The sequence below is a fragment of the Canis lupus genome, chromosome 28 (assembly GCF_048164855.1).
Source record: "Canis lupus baileyi chromosome 28, mCanLup2.hap1, whole genome shotgun sequence".
In the NCBI taxonomy this organism is placed as follows: Eukaryota; Metazoa; Chordata; class Mammalia; order Carnivora; family Canidae; genus Canis; species Canis lupus.
This window is the reverse complement of record NC_132865.1, coordinates 32,438,101-32,459,532: the sequence shown is the minus strand read 5'-3', so window position 1 is coordinate 32,459,532 and position 21,432 is coordinate 32,438,101. Positions and strand designations below refer to the sequence as shown.

General features: G+C 39.3%; 1 long non-coding RNA gene across 1 annotated transcript in view; it reads left to right on the top strand.

Annotated features, from left to right (window-relative positions):
* Positions 1-1,659: 1,659 nt before the first annotated feature.
* LOC140620373 (uncharacterized) overlaps positions 1,660-21,432 on the top strand; it is a 47,907-nt gene continuing 28,134 nt past the window's right edge. Inside the window, exons 1-2 of the long non-coding RNA XR_012020176.1 lie at positions 1,660-1,770; positions 2,110-2,222. This is a non-coding gene — a long non-coding RNA (uncharacterized lncRNA). The remainder of the gene's footprint in view (positions 1,771-2,109; positions 2,223-21,432) is intronic.

The following is a 21,432-nucleotide window of genomic DNA, read 5'->3' as shown; positions in this document are numbered from 1 at the left end:
AAATATTATCCCCTAATTACTCATCTTAAGTATCAGTTTCTTCATCTGCAAAATGGAAACAATAATAGTATTGATCTCATATTTTTTTAAGAATTAAATGTAAAAATTCATATGTAAAGATGCTTAGCACATTGTGTTATTGCTTAGCACATAGTGAAAACATTTGTGATAAAGTCCTCATTAACAATATTGTGTTGTGACCATTAAAAAATGAATATTTCTTGATCCTTTTAGTTATGAGATCCAATCTCTAAACTTTTAACTATACCCTGTGCCTCCCTTGCTATTAAGATCCAGGCTTGGGGACTTTGTGGTTCAGAATCGAGGCTTGTGTCCATTGTTATTCTGCTAACATCCCTTGGCCGGGGCCCAAAGCACAGGAGTTAGCTGAATTTTATATGACAGGTCTGGGGCCTTCTTCTTGGTATTCACATATGATGCTCTTAGGCTAGTTTTAAAATTTTTTATTTTGACTTTACTTTTCTCTTTTTAAATGACTTTATCCATGATTGTAGAACAGATTGAAACAATTTGGTTATCATAAAATCATCAGTGCTAACTAGCCTATGCATGATATGATTGCCCTTGGGGAACTGAACTGACCTTGAATTTGGGGCTTAACGTTTGCTCTTCCCATTCTGTGTCAATTTAATCATGAAAAACCTCACAAAACCGTCCTTGTCTCACATGTTAATTGTAAAGGTTTATTTTCTTTTAACCATGATCTAGGAGCATGGTTTTGCTACTTTATCATAGCTCTAATATTACAAGAAATGGAAAATTCATGCATGCAGATATTGCTTATGAATATGGGGCAGCTCTAGATGCATTTTTTATGAACATGGAACATTTGGCTTTGCATCTGGTAGTGTGGAGAATAACACATCCAGCTCTGCACCCTAGGAGACATCCAGATTACTTTATTATTACAATGGTTTCAATAACTCTAGGCACTTTGCAGGCACCTGGATCTTCATAAATGGTTCGAACCTCACTGATGGCATTTTATTCATATGACGTTTAGAAGTTAGAGATCATTTGAGCTAGTTGGGTTTCTAAAAACATATGGGAAATAAATGCAAGCAAAGTCTTAGAAACCAAATTTGTACTTTATTTCACTGTTGCTACTCTTTTAAGAGGCAAGTCACATCTTGGGAGCTGGTTGGCTGCCATGAAATCTCAGAACACGTCACTGGTGCCCTTTCTGTTGGTCTCACGTCGTCTTCTTGTTTTTTGGGGGGTAGGGGGGTAAATGTAACCCTTTTGTAGAGCTTAATGTATAAAGTGATTAATCCAAATGAGCCTTTGGATAATTATAAGTAGCTCATAATTATATTTAACTTTTATGTTTTCTAAGTGTTTCTTAGAAATCTCCTATCTGCTTTCAATCTTGCAGAGCCACTCTATTGTTTAGAAGGAATTGGATGGAAAAAGATGACTTGGCTTTTAGTACAAAAGCCATCAGAGAGCCTCTGGGCAGTTCATTTGTGCGCTTGTATCTTTTGACACTCACTCAGTAGGTGGACTTACACGGAAGAGATCCGTGTCTAATAGGACTGTCTGATTCTATTTATTTTTGTTATCATCGTGCAGGGCTGTTTTTGGCATGTGCTTATTTGAGTCACCAGTCTCCAAAAAAACCCTGGCCATTCCTGTGCAGGTCATTTCAAGTTTGCCTTGAACACCTAAACACTGACATTTTCTGCACAGTAATTTGGGTTTTTGGCTTTGAGAACAACTAGAAAGTTAGGGAGAGGTGCCTCTCTTTTAGTAAGTAATTTAAATGCCTATATGTTTTATTTAGTTTTGCTACTATTTATGCGATGTTTACTCCTCTGCCAAAAAAAAAAAAAAATGAGTTCTGCATGTTTTAATTTAGGTCTTTATGTGTGTGTGTGTGTGTGTGTGTGTACACTTTATACAAGCCAAATGATGGTGATTTTGTGTGTGGTGTTTGGCTGAGAAGTAGGAGGCAGATACTGTTGAAGGATTCTAGACTCTACTTTCTGGAACCTCAAAGGACTATCCTTAAAACAGTTGTTTGGAAGATTTTGATCTTAAATCTTTATTGGTAAAATATTTAATCACCACTCCAATATATGTTTACAGACTTAGGATCCAACAGCTTTCAAGCTGGCTGAGAGAGGCTGGAATGCCCTTCCCAAAATATGCATTGCTGCTGAGTGTTTTGGCTCCTGCTTCTACTCTGACCTCCTTGTTGAGTGAGTGAATTTATATGCCTGCCACTCTAGTATTAGAGCTTTTGTGTTATAAATCATAGACAAGGGGCATCTGGGTGGCTCAGTTGGTCAACAATCCAACTTTTGATTTCAGCTCAGGTCATGATCTCAGGCTCATTAGAAGGAGCCCCAAGTCAGGCTCTGTGCTCAGAGGGGAGCCTGCTGAAGATTGTCTCCCTCTCCCTTTGCCCCTCCCCCAGCTCATGTTCTCTCTCTCTCTCTCAATCTCTCTAATATAAATAAATAAATCTTTTTTTTTTAAATCACAGACAAAAGTTAAAAAGATGAAGTGACCACCATGAGATACCACCTCATAACCATTAGGATGGCTACTAAAAAAACAAAAACAAAAAAACACCAACCCCCTCCACCCCAAAAAAACCCCCAGAAAATAAAGCGATCGGCAAGGATGTGGATACATTGGAACCTTTGTGCACTGTTGGTGGGTAAAATCATGTAGCTGCCATGGAGAACAGTGTAAAGGTTCCTCAACATTTTTAAATAGCACTATCCTATAATCCAGCAAATATTGCTTCTGGGCATATATTCAAATGAACTGAAAGCAGAGACTCAGAGATTTGTACACACATATTCATAGCAGCATTATTCATGATAGTCAAGAGTAAACGCCATCCAAGTGTCCATTAGCAAATTAATGCACAAACAGAGTGTGATAGGTAAGTATGAGGGAATATTTTTCAGCTTTTAAAAGGAAGGAAATTCTAACACAGGCCACAACCAGGATGAACCTGTAGGACAATATGTTAAGTGAAACGAGTCAGTCACCAACGGATGAATACCATATGATTCTCACCTCTATGAATTACCCAGAAGAGACAAATTCATAGAAACAAAAAGTAAAAGGATGGTGGCCAGGAGATAAGAGAAGAGGAGAATGGTGAGTTGTTTGATAGGTAGAGCGTTTCAGTTCTCTAAGCCAAAGAAGTTCAGGAGAGTGGTTGCACAACGATGTGAATATATGCAACACTACTAAACTGTACCATTACAAATGGTTAAGATGGTGAATGTAATGTGCCTTTTACCATGATTTAAAAAAAATGAGTTAAAAGACAAACGTAAGTTTTTCCTATTATTTTCCTGCCTCCAGTGGTTCACTTTTACTCAGCTCATTCTGGAGACCATTAGTTTTAATGTATGTCAACAGGCAGAAACGTGATGCACACAGATATCCACACCCCCAGCTCTCCCTTCACGGAAGGACGTACTGCTCAGCTAGTGGGGAGGGTGGTCAGCAAAAGGTCCAGCTGTCAGCTGCTCTGGGACCCCCACAGCTGCAGGAAGCCACCTGGCTGAGGTGCCATCCTTCCTGGGGCAGCCCGCATCAGTGACTGAGCGTGACAGGGGATGAAAGCCTGGCCCTTCCAGCCTGATGTGGTTCACTCCGATGGGCAGCCCACCTTCTGGACTTCCCCAAGGGGGTGGCTGAGGCTTTGTCAGGGCCGCACTGAGGCTCTACTTTCTCTGCCCAAAACTACTTCCACTCTCTTCCCTTTACAGTTGTGAATTCCCAATAAAGATTTGGCACGCAGACTCCATCTCAGCATCTGATTCTGGAAAACCGAAATTGTGACACAGATCCAGATACCATCAAAACGAATGTAACCAGATTCTTAAATTTCTCCACAAGAATGAACTAATTTTTAAGTTACTTAGTGAATTGAAGAAGGCCATCACATCTGAAGAATAAAACAAGTCAGAGTTCTGAAATAGATAACTAAGGCCTTTTTTGGATTAAGAAACACATGCACGTACACAAGAACCAAACACATTAAAAATCATGCCACAAAATGAATAGAAACATTTGCTGTCATGCGGGTAAGCTTATTTTATATGAAGCAGGTATGATTTGTAGGTTTGGATGTTTCCCCCAGGAGCATCCTTCCATACTGTGAGTGTAGAAAGCGATCCAGAAGGGCCTACATGAAGAAAAATTATGTATAAATATCCTAAGACAATAAATAGGTTAATCCAGCATCAGGACAGCCCATAGTTACACGGAAAGTAAGATAAAACGTGCTAACAGGCCAACATGGGAGCTTCCAGGTAACTGAAGAGTTATCTTTTAAATATAGTCATTATCTTTTGAGTAATTATAGTTGTAGCTCTGATTCTTCTGCATGCCCCCATGAGGGCTTCTGGAATCTTTGAGTTTCTCTGAAAAATTCTGCACATCTGAGGAAACTTTCCAAACATCACAGCCCCTGTTAATGTGTTTTCTTTTAAAGTTTTTATTTATTCATGAGAGATGCAGAGAGAGGCAGAGACACAGGCAGAGAGAGAAGCAGGCTCCCTGTGGGGAGCCCGATGTGGGACTCGATCCCAGGATCCCGGGATCATGACCTGAGCCAAAGGCAGATGCTCAACCACTGAGTCACCCAGGTGCCCCTCTGTTAATGTGTTTTGTGCTCCGTGTTTTGAGACCATATTTACACTCAAAGGAGAATTAAGGAAATTATATTACAATTTAATTCCTACCTTACTTTGGCTTTAATTATATTTGGATATCATAAGTCTTTTTCACATGCAGAACATTCTTAAACACAAATATATTTAAAATTTCAAGATGGGCAATAGTCAATCATTTGTGATCATGGAAGGAAGAAGAGATACGGGAATATGAAATAATCTGTAACACCAAATTAATTATATTCCCATCTGGCTATTGAACAAGGTAAAGAAACTCCCAGGTTTTTCTAAGCTGTGATGATGATAGTTAATGTTTATTGAATGTATGCACTTGCCATGTGTGCTTTACTAGGATTATCTCAGTATTCCTCAAAACAACCTGCAAAGAAGAAATGATTAGAATACCCGTTTTACAATAAGGAAATACACAGCACAGGGGATTTAGACAACTTGTCTGCAGTTCTGTGGGGAGGAAGTAAAAGAAACAGGAGGGACTCCGAGTGGCTTGCTCCCAAATGAGAGCTCATAACGACCCTTCCTACTCCATGTGAATGTAGACAGCCGGGTCATCAATTAACTGTTGAATTGATGGTTTATGTTGTATGAACGGATGGTTTAATGAAATGTTCTGAATCACAGAATTGTATTGCTTAGGACTGACAGACATTAGAAAATGACAAGACACTTCCAATCAAGTTTCTTCTATTTTCTTCTATTAAAAATATATTTTGCAGCCTTACATAAGGAAGAAAATATCCAGGCAAGTCATGGTGAATGAATAGTTCGTTGGATGACTCACCTAAAGGATAGAATGGTGGGACCTTAAATAAACCATTTGATAATCTAATCTCATTTACTAGGGAGATAATGGTTCTAATTTCCTGGACTTTGAAATTTACCCAACACAAGTCTCATTGCCAGAAACCTCATAGAAATGGCAGATGTGTCCTATATGTCCTGCCTGTCCTCCCTGCCATGCCTGTGGCAGACAGTACAGAGAGATCCCAGAACCCACAGAGCCCAGATGTGGTCAGGAATCCATTTCATCAGGGAACTCAGGCAGCCACTACCAGATGACTGGACTAAAACTTTTAGTGGGAACAGGAGTTGTGTAGTCCTCTAGCATTTAAGGGGCTGGAGGGAGTTCAAGGTAAAGTTCTGGTTTATGGAGGATTTATAATCAGGGATTTTTTTCAACTCCCTGAACAGTCCCAGTTTTCGCTCAGATTTTCTAATCAGGATTTGTGGTATTTTTTTTAAGGAAATATTTTATTTACTTATTATTAGAGAGAAAGAGAGTGAACACAAGCAGTGGAAATAGTAAGTAGAGCGAGAGGAAGAAACAGACTCCCCACTGAGCGGGAAGGTTGATGGGACCAAGACGCTGGGATCATGACCTGAGCCGAAGGCAGACGCTTAACCACCTGAGCCACCCAGGCACCCAGGTTTTGTGGCATTGAGGGAGATTTTAGAACAAGAGCTATTATTCTTCCCCCTTCTCTTGAGTCCTTATTAAGTAACTGAACAGTTAAAATGATAACACAACCCCACTTCGATTGATAAGAGCTTAATATATTGGTCTTTGGTTGAATATTTATTGCAAATTTTTGCAATATTAAAGAATCTTTTTTTCTCCATGTCTTTTTTTAACGCCAGACATGGTGTTAGATGATTTCAGAATCACTCTCTAGGAAACACACTGAGTTCAATGTTGGTTACTTCAGAGTTCTCAACAGGCTAAAGGGGATAGTTATTTTAGGACAAACCTTTTAGCAACCCTCAGATAACAACTCATTGGATGTCCCTTTGCTTACAAGTAGGAATGAACTGTGGCTTACAACTAAATAGAAATAAATGTTCTCAGCAGGGAAGAGTCATTACCAATTTAATGAACCAGAGTTCTGTTTATAGCTCTATGAAGGATCATAATGTGTAAATTTAAATAAAACACCATGGCTTGGGTTTTAAGTGTTAATATGTGAAATATTACTTTCTTCTTAACTTTAAAAGTAAAATGTGTAAAATTTGAAGGTATCTATCAAGTTTATTGGCAGGCAATACATAATAAGAGACCTCAGTAGAGATGCAAATAGGACTCTGAACAACACTGCAGGATCTCAAGTCCACATTGGTCAGTTATGTTCTGTTACAGGAAGGATGGCTTTAAGCAGAAAATTACATTTAAACATTTATTTATATACACTTGAATAAGACATGTCTTTAATTTGTAAACCAAAACAATGAAAATGTCCTTTGAAATTTATTGAAAAGCCTCTTCTCAAAGTTCCTTCTGTAGGATTCTTTGACTCAATAAATCCTCTTTATTCATGTCTCTGGTATTTTCCATTGACTGTAAACTCCCAGCATGTGGGGACATGTTGGCCTTATTCACTGCTGTCTTCTGAGGGTCTGATTCCATGCCTGGTCCATACTTGATGCTCAGAAGTCTTTGTTAATGATTGAGTGGCTTTTTGAAAGGTACAACAATTTAACAAAAGCTCTTATGTTAGGACTTCTTTTCCCATAATAAGTTTAAGTTTTTTGAACAATTGGTTGGTTTAAATTTATTTTTTTTATTTTCATGGTTATTTTTAATTAGTAAATTCAGTTGTCCGATCTCTGTGGCAGTTCCACTTTAGATGAGCTGAGATGGTCATCTTCACACTAGAATCCAAGAACTTCTGGGGAGGGAAAAGATTTTCCAGGTTGTCCAAAGACAAAAACACTTTATGGGAATCAATTTTCAGATCTTTAGCTTCCACATAAACTCTTTCTCAAAATTAACTTTCCCAAGAACACACATATGAACCACCTTCACTGTCATTGTCATGTTTCTTCCACTTTACAAAAGAAAAACATATTTCTCACTCAGTATAGACCTTACCATGGTTGTTGCCTGAACTAGAAAAATTCAGGTGACCATAAAACTTATCATCCAAACAGGGGCATTCCTGAGAGTGAAAGTAGGCTCTACAAACAATTAATTTGGGACAATATAATATCGAAAAAGATGTTTTGAAGATAACACTATTGTAGTTTCTCTTCCTCCTTCTGCATATGCTGGGTTAAAACAAAGCACCTTTTAGTAAAAGAGTAGCAGGTAAATGAATAATTGCTTGCTAGATGTTGGTAAAGTTTTCAAGGTTCTTCCCAGATACTGATAAAGTGAATGAATCCAATTTCCAAAACTTTGGTAAAATAAAAAAGAAGCTTACTGAGTCGTCCTCTGATGGATCAAAAGCGGTGTACAAAAATGTTTATAGCAGCATAATTTATTATATAGCTCAAAGAGTAATTAACCCAAATCTTCATCCATAGTAGAATGCTTAAGTAAATTATGATATAGTCATTATGATGGAATTGTACATATCAATGAAAAAGAACAAGTCATGTTACATGACTACATGTAACAACATGACTGACTTTCACAGACACAATTTAAGTGAGTACCTACTCTATGATTTCATTTTTATGAAGTTCATCAACAGACAAAACTCATTTATAGAGTTAGAGATTAAAATCATGCTGCCTTAGGGTGGGTTGTAGGCTGCAATAGGGTGTGAGATAGACCTCCAGAGAGGTGAAAATGTTCTATGTCTTGATCTGAGTAGTGTTTGCATGGGTCTATTTATATTTAAACTATTCTTGAGATGTACACTTGTGATCTGTAAACTTCAGTGAAGTTATACATTAACAAAAAAGAAACACTGATTGAAACAATGAAGTTCTACTTATGTGCAACACTAGATGCTGGTGATACAATAATGAACAATCAAGAAGCTTATAGGTAGAATAACCATATCCATGTTAAGTCTTTGCTTTGCCTTAATTATTAACACCTACTTGCATTCCCCAGAATATCCTGGTTTGAGTAATAAATTACATTATTGCTCTATGTTCCAGTTATCAATCACTGTAACAAATCACCCCCAAACCTCGGTGACTTAAAATAATTGTAATTTTAATGCACTGCATGATATTGTGGGTAAGGAATTCATATAGGCCTCTACTGGGCAATTCTTCTACTTCTACTGACCTTGAGTGCAACCACTAAGTGGTACTCAGCTCCCAGGTAGGCTAGTCTAGGGTGCTCAAGACAGCTCTCCTAACAGACTCTGGGGCTGTGATGGGAATAGCTGGACAATCTGGGTCTTCTGGGCTGTTGACTGGAGTACCTCCATGCAGTGTCTCCAGATGATGGTCTCAGGAGAGTCAGACCTCTAGCACCATGGCTGGCCATGGTAGCTGCATGCACTTTGATGACCTAGCCTTGGAATCACACAGTATGTATTTTGACTCACTCTGCTCAAGTCCAAGACAAGGGGACATAGACCCCATCTCTAGTGGGAGGAGTGTCAAAGAATCTGCAGTCATTTTTTTTTTTTTAATCACAATACCTTACTTGTAGAGCAGATCCAAAGAGATTTTTGCCAATTCTACACTCTCAGTATCTTCTGCATCCTTTTGCTCCTCCCCATCCTAATGTGATTTTGTTAGCTTGGATTCTCACAATCTCTCATCTGTATCATTAGTTAATACTCTTAATTGACCTCTTGTTCCTAGTTTTTCTCTCCTTCATTTTTATCTTGCTGATTGTTAACCAATGCCGGGCTCTGTGTCTGTCAAGCTTTCACTTAAAAAAAAAAGTAACCAAAAAAAAAAAAAAAAAAAAGTAACAAAGTCCTCTTTATTTATTAAAATCTAAACGTCTTTGCCTGCCATTCAAAGCCTTTTATCACCTAACTTAAACATAACTTGCCAAGCTTATCTTCTGTAGCCTTTTGTGTGTGCTTTAATGTTCAGCCAAGTACCCCTACTTTCCTTCCTTTCTGGGACCCACCCTTCACAGCCTCAGTGAGTAATTCACAGAATTTCTTCTGTCTGAGATATATGTCTTCACTGCTCTGCCTTGCTTCTCTTATTCCTCGAGCCTGGCCCAAATCTAACAGTTGCATAAGGTCCTCATGAAATGCTTTTCCAGGATGCTTGTCCAACAACCACTTATGGCAGAGCCAATTGTCAGGCTCTGTTTTAGGCCCTGGAGACATGGGGGAAGGGGTAGACAAGAGCCCCATCCTCAGAGAGCTTGCAACTTTTTGGAAGTAATCTTGTCCCTTGACATCTCAAGAAAATCCATTGATCCTTTTCTTGTTACATTTAGAGTTAGTGTTAAGTGAAGTAGCTAAACACTAAGATTCTGAAACTGTGACTTTGAGAAAGTTTCTCATCTTCTTTGAGCTTCAGTTTTCTTTCCTGTATAGTGGGGATGATAGTTGTGCCATCACATAGCTGCCATAAAGTTCAAACAAGTTATGAGATATAAAACAGAATAGTTTGATAAACCGTAGAACTTAAATAAGCTTTGGTAATAGTAATTACTATCATTGTTACCACCACCATCATTCTTAGCTGTGTGTATTTTTTCCTCCTCCTCTGCCTTTCCATTAGATTACAAACTTTTTATTTTTTTGGAGCTGGGTAATAGACCTTATATATTTGTGGTGTTTGGGAAAGAGTGTGAACTTTTAAATCAGTCAGAGATGTTTGAGTCCAGCTCTGTATCTCATTAACTGTTAGGCCTCGGGCAGGTTACCTTTCTGTACCATACTTTTTCATATTTAAATTCTAAATAATAATGCCTAACAGAGTTGTCATAGCAAGTTAATGAGGTAATATTTGCAAATTGTCTAGCTTAATGTCTGATACATAGTATGTGTCCCCCAAATGATGATGTTGATAATGATGATGATGATAAGCATAATGATGGTGATAAAATTATAACTCTGACAATTCCTAGAACCCTCTCTACTTACTGCGGTACATAATTTAGTAAGTATCCTTTTGGACATTCTAATGTCTTTATAAATATCATTTGCTCTAATTAAGATTATACTATGTTTAATTAATCTCCTTTTATCATTTACTGTAAATAGATGTCTTTAAATTCAACCCATATAGATTTGCCTCATCTTTTAAAATGATTACATAGCATTTCTTTATATATGTGTGCCATAATTTATTTAATCAGTTCCTTATAAATGAATATTCAAGTGTTTTCAATTTTCCCCATTATACATCACACTATAATCAAATGGAAATTATATATACACATTTACCCCCTATCTTATTATTCCTTTAAGATAAATGATTTGAAGTAAAATTGGTTGGAAAAAAGAAATATGCTTACAGATTTTATGCATACTGATAGATTGCCCTCTTGGCTGGTTGTGCCTACCCTTACTCTTACCTTACTCAACAGGGACAGGGCACTGTCCCTGTTGACACATCTTTGCCAATACTAGACTTTGATGAGGACCTTACATCTTTCTCAGGATTTATTCTTTCATCTATCTTTTCAACCTATCAATATATCCCTAGTAACACAGCCTATAAAAAAATGTATGTGTTTTTATTTCCTGTATACTATGGGCTTCTTGAAGGAAACAACATTCATTTTGGTAGTGTCCATTAGTCAGTGGTTCATTCTATTGGAATCTAGAGAAGACACTCCTCTTTCCTTAGTAATGCTTGCTTCTTTAGAGCAGATCCAGGCCTTAAACAAAGTCATCCATTTATTTGTTAAAGAGTATGTTGGAGGGAGAGATGGTTTCAAGTAGCTAGAAATGAAAAATTTACATTTACAATTTCCTTTCCTTTCAACTGTAACTTTTTTTTTCTTGGTATTTCCTGTTGGCATTTCTAGAGTATGATAGATTTAGAGCAGCAAACACTGCAACGACAGCTAAAGAGGATAGAAGTGGGACGAGGAGAGGATCCTGAGATGTTGCCAGCAGGCACAGAGGTGATTTCCAGCCTGGTATCTCACCAGACCTCCTCCCTTCACACCCCATTCTCCCACAGCAAACAGAGAGGCCCTCTGCCTAGTCAACGTGGCATGAAAGACTTTGGCAGGGGTGAGGGGTGGTTCCAGGAAGAAAATCACCCAGAGCACAAGTGAGAGAAGCTGGCTGGCAGTTACCACTGAAAGGTTTGGGGGTTCACATGGGAGAGACGTGGTGCAGGCAACATACTTTATTATGCACCGCCCTTCAAATGATAGTGGTCTAGCAGGTGATGTAGAACACAGTACAAGAATTAGAAAGTTTCCATTTGAAAAGAATGAAGAGTTTAAAAAAAAAAAACCCTCACTGCATTCTAAAGCAATCATATGCCACTTTAAATGAGTTCAGTTCTCATTATCCCAAAGAATGGCATCTTAGCTGATAATAATGGTGCTTAACATTTAGATATAGTGCAGAGTTGCAACCCGGAGGCCCCCGAGCCACATTCAACCTCCAGATATGATTTGTTTGGCTCATGCAGCATTGGCCAGATAGTGTTTGTAAAAATTTTTAGTGGTTACCCAGATTTAAAATCACAGACAGGCTGGCTTTTCACCAAATGACTTCTTCTTCCTCCTGGGCACCTAACTCGATTCATTTCCCAGGCTTCATTGAAGTAATATATGTCCATGTCATTAAGTTGTAGTCAATGAGATATGAATGAAAGTTACGGGTACCTCCTTTAGGTCTGGCTCATAAAAAGCAACCATGAGTGAGTAACCCCCCCGCTCTTTGCTCTTCCCTTGGCTATATATAAATACCCTGGGCAAAGCTGTTCAAGGTAATAGCAATCTGGTAGTCTGTTTCCCTGAGTGACAGTGTGGAGCAGAGCCTCTTTACCCACCATTCCCTCTCCCCACAACCCTGCACAAACCTGGAACCAAATTATGTGAGCAAAAACCAATCTCTGTTATGTTTGATCCAATGGGTATGTTGAAGTTCATTTGGTGAGACAGTTAGTTGATCCTAATTAATGTGCTCTGTAATAAGGATCACAAAATCTCTAGTGCAGCATGATCTACTCCACGTTAACTCTTAAAATCCTCATGTGCCACCCATTTATGTTTTCTGCTAAGCTCCCTTAGGTCCTACAATTTGAGACTCTTTGTATGTTGCTGGATAGTTTACTGGGTATGCCTGCATTCATCATCTCTTGATCTTTCAACAACTCTGTGAGTTGTTGGCAAACTAGATAGCATCATTCCTTTTTCAGTAAGATCAGTTTCACTTGAGCAAACAGTTGTTGAGTGCCTACCACAAACTAGGCGCTGTGCTGGGCCCAGGCGATGTGAAGATGAGATATGAAGACTCGAAAACCTAGAAAGATTTTACTTACATAATCATACACTTGCTGAGTCATGAGCTACTTAAAGAAATGGTGGAGGTAATTATGGAACTACCAAGAATAATCTTGATCTGGAATATTGCCAGAGAATAAGACATGGACCAAAGTTTGGATTTTTGAAAGGAAAATAAAGTGGCTTCTCAAAACTGCAAATCAGTATATTTCATGTTTAATATTGATACCACAGAAAACTCTAGAAATCATTATTTAACTGAAGTTTTTTAAAAAAGATTTTATTTATTCATTCATGAGAGAGAGAGAGAGAGTCAGAGACACAGACAGAGGGAGAAGCAGGCTCTATGCAGGGACCCCGATGTGGGACTCAATCCCGGGACCCCAGGATCACTCCCTGGGCCAAGGCTAAACTGCTAAGCCACCCAGGGATCCCCTTAACTGAAGTTTTATAACGACTTAGATAAGAGGGGTTCATTTCTGGGAGTCAGACTCAGTTCATGAAAAAAAAAATCTTGCTGAATTTAATTTATTCCCCTTATGAACAGGGTTATTACTCTGTGAGCTATGGAGAATGTTACAAAGATGGCTGTTTTAGTTGTCTTTGGCTGCCATAACAAAATATCATAGACAGGGTGGCTTAAACAACAGAAATTTATTTTTTCACAGTTCTGGAGAGGTTAGAGGTACAAGACCAAGGTGTGAGTCAATTCAGTTCCTGGTGAGAACTCTTCCTGTCTTGCAGATGCCTGCCTCCTCACTGTATCTTCACATGGCCTCTCTTTGGTTTATGCATGTGTGGAGTGAGACATCTCTCTCTGCCTTTTCTTACAAGGCCACTAATACTACTGGATTAAGAAACCATCCTTATGACCTCATTTAATCTTAATTACCCCTTAAAATCCCTACTTCCAAATACAGTCACATTGGGCATTAGGGCTTCAGCATATGAATTTGGAAGCTCATAATTCAGTCCATAGCAATGGTGAAATTGATTTTAACAAAATATCTGACAAAAATATTTTATGATATCACTACAGGCCAACTGAAAACATATCCTAGAAAGTGGTAAATCTAGGTAGATGCATTTTTTTTTGAACTAAAAATATACAGATTATTGGATAATTGGCAAACTCAAGAGAGAGACCACTGGAGGCATGCTCTAGGTTCTGGAGGTTAACATCTGTATCAAGAGCATGGTTATAAACAGAGAATATATGCCAATTGAATATGCAGCTCATATATTAGAAGATAAAATCAAGATTCAAAATTGATCTCAAGGGGCTAGATTTATAGGCTAACTAAAGAAAGATCACCCAGCAGAATAAATGTAGTGTACCTTACTGAAGATCAAGAAGTTATGTAAGAAAGGATGAGGGTTTGGAAAGAATACTGGTAAAATAAGTCACTGCAACTGAGGCTGTTTCCCTCAGAGTCTCGAGTCCATGGCAAGGTGACAAACCCAGACCCTTGGGGCTAATCAGACCATGTTGGGTCCAGTTCTGGGTACCATACTTAAGGAGAATGGCCACTGATAAACTGGAAAGAATCCAGAAGGATGACCAGAATGGATTGGTACCTATTTCAACTCAATTGTTTACTGTTCTATATGATATTGGCTCAAGGCCTGGGGAGATTGAACATAGAGAGATATGAAGGCTTGGGGGAGAATATGAACTGTCTTCACCTATAAGGAAAGTTGTCGTAAAATGATTGTGTTTAGATGGCAGGATTATTTCACATATTTCCTTTTCTTCTTTCTTCTTTTTATTTAAAATATCAACCCTATTTAGATTGCTTAAAATGACTCTTTGCCCAGGGTATTTATATATAGCCAAGGGAAGAGCAACATGGTTCACACAGCTAGTAAAGGAAAGGGCTAAGGTTTGAACCCAGCTCTGTGAGATGTTAGAGTCTACAATCTTGGCCATTACACTTTATTGCCCCCCACCACCATTCTTTCCAAATGCTCTGTATTAACAAAAGCATGGTATGTATGTCTAAGGAAAACATCTTGTTAAAAGGAAACCAATGAGCAGAAGGGCAAAGAGGCAGAGTGAGGACGATGGCAGTTAGATTTAGGCCAGTATCTGGAAGACTCAGCTAACAGTGATACATTTTCATGAGTGGAATGGATTGGGTTGGCTTGATGATGATCTGTCAAGTCAATTGAGAAGAAAGAGAGGATTAGATGATCTAGTCTCTCAAGATGTTCTATACTCTGTCTTAAGAGATCCATTCAATCCTTCAAACAGAACAAAATCATTGAGAACCCACTATGGATCAAACACTGACATAGGCTCCACGGACCCAGTGAACAAGTTTTTGCTGTCATGGAGTTTATATGCTAATCTGGGGAGATAAGCAAATGAAAATAGGTATCCAGTAGACTAGGTGATGATAATTACTATGAAGGAGCAAGTAGGTTTAAAGGGGTGGAGAATGATGTTGGAAAGAGGGAAAGCAGTATTTTATATAAATGGTTAGTAAGAATTCATAGATAATTCTCTTATGATATAAATCATACCAAGTTATTTCTTGGTATGACCCTCAGTGGTTTAAATTATTAAAATTACTCCCAGTGACTTCCCATTTCACTCAGGGTAAAATCCAAAGTCCTAGCAATCCCTACCATTTCCTACACAACTGGCTCCCTTTTCCTCCACCACCATGACCTCCTCTACCACTCCACCCACATCTACTTGGCCCAAGTCTCAGTGGTCTCCCAAGCCGCTCCTGACATCAGCCTAGCATGTTTCTGCCAGAGGACCTTTGTTTGCATTTGCTCTTTTCACTGTCTGGAAACTTTTTACTCTGGGTACCTGCATGGCTCAGTCTCATTTTTCTTTGGATTCTGCTCCAATGTCGTCTTATCAGAGAAGCCCTCACAGACACACTAAATAAACCAGAGCTCCTTCATCCATCGCTTTCTTTCTCCTAACCTATGGACCAATTTTATACTTTGTGGAGCCTATCACAAGATGATAATGTGGGATTCCTCATTCAGAAAAGCTGGGGAAAAATGTAATGTTAAAGATACTAAAATAGGAAGCTTTTCCCTTTCTTTCATGACTTCTCTGTCAACCAACCTGTCATGTTATTTGTTTGCTATTTAATGTTATGCTTCCTAAGTCATGGGGTACTTGCAGATTGAGGGCACACCCTCACAAGCAGGAGGGGTTGTGTGTCCATAGTGTGGTGGGCCTGTAGCAAGGGGACATATCTGGCTAGACTCCCTGGCTCCATCTGAGCACAGCATGGCAGTCTGGCAGCCAGTGGGAGGGGGAATCTGGCAGCCTGTGATCTGCATACAGACATTGGAGTGGGTATTACAAGTTCAGTACCATGATGCAATAGGTAGGGGAGAGGCTTGCCCCCAATGAGTCACCCACCCAATGACTGTGCCACCACAAATCCAATGATGGAGACAACCCTTGCCATGCCTTGCCTTGAGATGCCACAGGGCACTCATGCCCAATCCTGGCCTTTTCCATGTCCATGTCCAGATCCCTACTGGGGCGACGGGGTGGCAGTGGTCATGGCATGGGGGCATAGATGGGAAGGCCAGGTGGGGCCTGGAGTGTTAGAGGTGGAGAGAGGCAACTGAGAACTTGTCTTGGGGAAGGCAAGAGGCAGGATCCGGCTGAAGCTTCAAACCCTCTGTGCACGTTTCATTGTCCCATCAGACTTCACTTGTTAAACTGAAAGTCAAAAGTATGATTATTAAGAACTTCAAGCCAGTGACCCCAGGGCATTAGAATTCTAAGTGTGAGGAACTTCTGAGCATGGGCCCTTGTATAGCTTGCACAGGTTTGTAAGCCTGTGCAGCTTGCCTTTCCTGACTATTATTCTGCTCAGCTCCGTCTCCACCATACGATGTATTTATTTGACTGTTTATTGTCTGTCTTCGACTACCAGAAATAAGCTCCACTGAAGCAGAGGCTTTGTTTCCTTCCGTTGGAGTCTCCTAGTGACTCAGGATAAACACGGTAGTCTTCAACATCCTGAGGGGGATGGATCTGGTAAATAGGGGTTTTTAATTAAACCCAGAATGCCAATATATAAAACTTGAGAAACATTGCTATATGTCCAATGGAAGGGTACATGACTTCCCAAAGTGGGTCTTGGGATGTAGTTGGAATACCCATATGAAGGTAGGCAAGTTTGAAACTCCAAAGACTGTTGAGGTAATTGTAGGGAGGACAATGTCTATGTAACTCAGAAACTTTTAAGCAAAGTAGAAATGTTTAAAGGTCTTAAAAACCACACTTTCAAAATGAACTGCCAACACTCCTGAAAGCTCCAGGGGCTGTGGCCATAGGCTTCATCCTAGATGGGTGACCACAGCTGGTCAAGCGTGGTTTTCTTTTATGATCTTTTTTATTGTGTTTTGCTTCAGAGAATGGCTATGCACCCTGGGCCAGGCGCTCTGAGAATGTACAACAGAAATATAAAATAAGAATCCACCAACAGGTAACTTTTAACCAATCTCTGAGGAGATAAGCTACTACAGAAGTTGTCTCTCACTGAAATATCCAAATGTAGTTTTGTAAAGGAGCTTAAGCAGGGCCAGAGTTGCAGAATTAATGCTGTGCCCCAGAAGGAAGAGAGGAAAGTGTCAATGACAGGAGGAGGGTGCCCCAATGTGAACAGACAGGAGACACTTATCCAAACGTCTCTTGGGGAAGGGCAGGCTTCGCTGCCATATTATCTGGCCCATGATTTGGCGAATGAGTCTGAGACTGCAGTAGTGAAAATATTCAAAACCTTATTAAGCATGAGCATGAAATGAAATCATTTCCTAATATTGACTTTTAGTTGGTTTCTCAGTTTCTAAAAGTCCCCCGACATCATGGAAGAATTAAAACAATATATTAAGATGGAGCAAATACAGATGACTTTTCCCCCTTTCAATAATTTGCTTGAGCATTAGAATAAATTTTAAAATGGAAAGAAAAAAATCCCAGGCATCTTTCTCGTATAAAATCCTAGATGTTGCAGCTGCAAGAAGATTTATACATCTATCTTGAAGATTCTCCAGTCTTAAGATATATATTGAGAACCTACTATGCACCAGATATTATACCAAGTTTAAAAATAAAGAGAGTGCCAGACACAGGCAAAGTACTAAGACCAACTAAGGAAATGTATAGAAAACAAAGAAAAAGTGTTCCTTAAAACAGAACAGTGAAACAAAATGCAGGTTTTAAACAATAGTACCAAAAAAAAAAAATCCAGAAAGGGGGAAAGGCCTTACTTAGTAAACCAACATATCTGAAAAATTAATGTAGACATAAAATCCCATTTCCTACTTCAGTCTCATTGTAATCTTGTGGTTTCTCCAGGGAGATCTTAAAATTCCTCTGGATAATCACTCACAAAGTGTTCAATGTAATTACTGGAGCATAAAAACCAGGTGAGGGACCAATGAGCCAAAAAATATATTGGTTCCATGGATTATCTTCTTTGGTTTCAAGAGGCCTTGGGTTTGTGCTTTTAGCAGTATATCACTCACAGTTCTCCAAAGAAATGGAGTCAATAGGATGTATGTGGTGTCTGTATGTGTGTATATATCTATCATAAATATATTTTTAGGGATGCCTGGGTGGCTCAGTGGTTGTGCGTCTGCCTTCAGCTCAGGGCGTGATCCTGGAGACTCGGGATCAAGTCCCACATCGGGCTCCCTGCATGGAGCCTGCTTCTCTCTATGCCTATGTCTCTGCCCCTCTCTGTGTCTCTCATGAATAAATAAATAAAGTCTTTAAAAAATAAATATATTTTATATATAATATATAAACGGATCTCTATTAGTCTATCTACTACCTGTCATCATCTATAGATACCTCTATCTTGTCTAGCTATCTCTAAGCTCTATCTATCTATCTATCTATCTATCTATCTATCTATCTATCTATCATCTATCTATCTATCTATCATCTATCATCTATCTAGATTTATTTTAAGGAATTGGCTCATGTGGTGGTGGATACTGGCAAGTTAAAAATCTACAGGGCTGGCCAGCAGGTTTGAGATACAGGGAAAAGTTGATGTTGCAGACTGAGTCTGAAGGCAGTCTAGGAGCAGAATTTCTTCTTCCTCAGAGGTCCTCAGTCTTTTCCTCTTAAAGCCTTCAACTGATTGGATGAGGCCAGTCCACATGAAGAAGGATAATCTGCTATACTCCATGTCTGCTGATTTAAATGTTAATCACATCTAACATATACCCTCACCGCAATGTTCAGACTGATGTTTGACCAAACAATGGGTACCATGGCCTAGCCAAATTGACACTTGGAATTAACTGCCACAAGACATGTAAAATTCCTTTAAGCAAAACTGTTACTGAACTAAAGGGGAAAGAAGCTGATGCTTTTAGGGTTCATCTCTATAGGAATGTAGCACCTGCTGTGGGAGAGAGTTAGTGGCTTTGAGGCAGATTTGGGCAGAAGGAACATCTAGGCTGTTTCCTGTCCTGAGCTTGGACACAGGTCTGTTTGGAGAGTAGAGAGTAGAGAGAATAAAGCCATCCAAGAAAGAGGATAGAATTGGAGAGAAGAGCAGGGTGTAGGAGGGAGCACATTTCATTAAGTGTTTGATGCCTTCAGAAGAAAAAGAGAGGGATGCCCTGGAAATTGTTCAAGCAATTGAGAAGTCCCTTCTTCATGCTTTCTGCACTTCTGAATGTCTTGGGCCTGGATACTTCTCCCTGGGATGTGGGCCACCAGTCAACATCACTGAATTGAAGGGTTCTATAACTGGACTTCTGGATCAGTAAGTTCAACTCTCTGCCTAAGAGGGAGAGAAAGTAAGTTCCATGATCCTAGTGGCCCACCACAGAGCTGGCTTGGAGTCTTAATCTCCTTCCTCATTCCATGCCAATGCTCTGTCCATCCCGTGGGGTGATTTCTACCCACAGGATAGAACTAGAGAAGTGGATCTGTTCTGAGGTTAAGAAACTAGGCCTTGTTTCTCCCTACACCCCAACACCATAAATTTCTAGGATATTAAGGTTGGAGGATTTTTCATGCTCCCTGTTAGTGTTACTTCCCTTATTTCTGAGAACACAATTAGACGCATTATTATTCTATACATTTCAATTGAATCTTCCATCTGTATTAATTTCTAAACTTCATCATGGTTGGTCCTAATCAAAAACATTAATAAAAATATTAAATAAATGTGTGTATTTCACATACTTGCCTCTTCAAATTATTGTTGCCAAAGAGTTATACATATAACATTAATGTCTGTTGTCTTAATACATAGCAAAATAAATGTTATGTCACATGAAGCACCCAGAGAATAAGTGGGTATTTATGTATGTGTCTTTTTGTTAGTAAAGAAACCCTTCTGAGAAAACACTGCTGCCCCCAGCAGATTTTTCTTGGCCAGGATTATAGCATGTTTCTAACCCAGTCGCCAGTAGTGGGAGGGGAGATGCATGGCCACATGAAGGAGCAGTGGATTTCTCCCAGACTGGGGTTCTGCTGGAAAGGAGGAAGCTGGGAGTGTGTGTGGGGATGAATGTTATATGTAGGTGGCCAACGATGACTGCTACACCTTGGATTGGACAGCTTAAGAGAAACAGAGTTAGGAATGTGAGTGGTAGGGAGGTCTTATAAGAAATTATTTTTTTTCAAAGCTCTGTAGAGCATGAGTTATGATATCAGAATTCAAGTATAATACTCTGGGGCAAAGTTGAGGACATAGAGCATCCAGGAAGAGAAGATCGCTCATTTGAAGTGAACATGCAGGGACCTCATCACTGCACTAAATCAGACCCGCTGAGAGCTACATGGCCAAGGCCAGGCACAATTTATGGTGAGTCAAAGGAAGGATCAGTGATTTTCTTTAATCTTCAAGCTGTGGTGTTAAGGGGAAGCAGTTGCTTTCAAAGGCACATGCACGCACATACATACAGGTACACACACAATAAAATATTAGAACTTTGGTAAATTGTGTTCTCTCCATCAGAGGAATTAACTAAATTGTGAGATAACCCCTCTCATTTCAGATCCTAAAGTTTTCCCTTAAAGGCCAAGACCTGAACACAATGCCAAAACTAAACAAACTGCCAATGATAAAGCTATGAATTGAGTGATGGGTGAATGTGATTCTTGCCTGCTCTAATTCCAAGAAGACAAATACAGTAGCTGGTGAAAGATAAGCTACAAAGAAAATAAAATCAACCCTGAGATAGTCAAGCCTATCCTTCCAGGAATTCCCACTTGTTTCTGCCTCCCCAGTACCATGTCTCCAAAGGGGAGCACAATGCTGGCTTTCCCTCCACCAGAATTAAGCATTTTTCTTACATTTGGACTCAAGTCTCCAATAAAATCTCTCATACCTTATTAGTTGAAGCCACAGTAGTGGGATTTACATTGTAGAATGAATTATCATTCCAAGAGTTGTGCAATCACAGTGAATTGCCATCCATGGCCCCCTAAATAAAAACAGGAAATAGAAGTGACCGGTATTTAGTGTCTATCTGAGTTCTTTTAGGTCTACACTTGTATTTTCCATTCTGATGTACACAGGCTTTATTTATTTTCATGGTTATTATGGTCTCGAAATCCCTTTAAGCCTTTGATTTATTGGTTCCTCATAAAAGACAAAAAGATAGTCA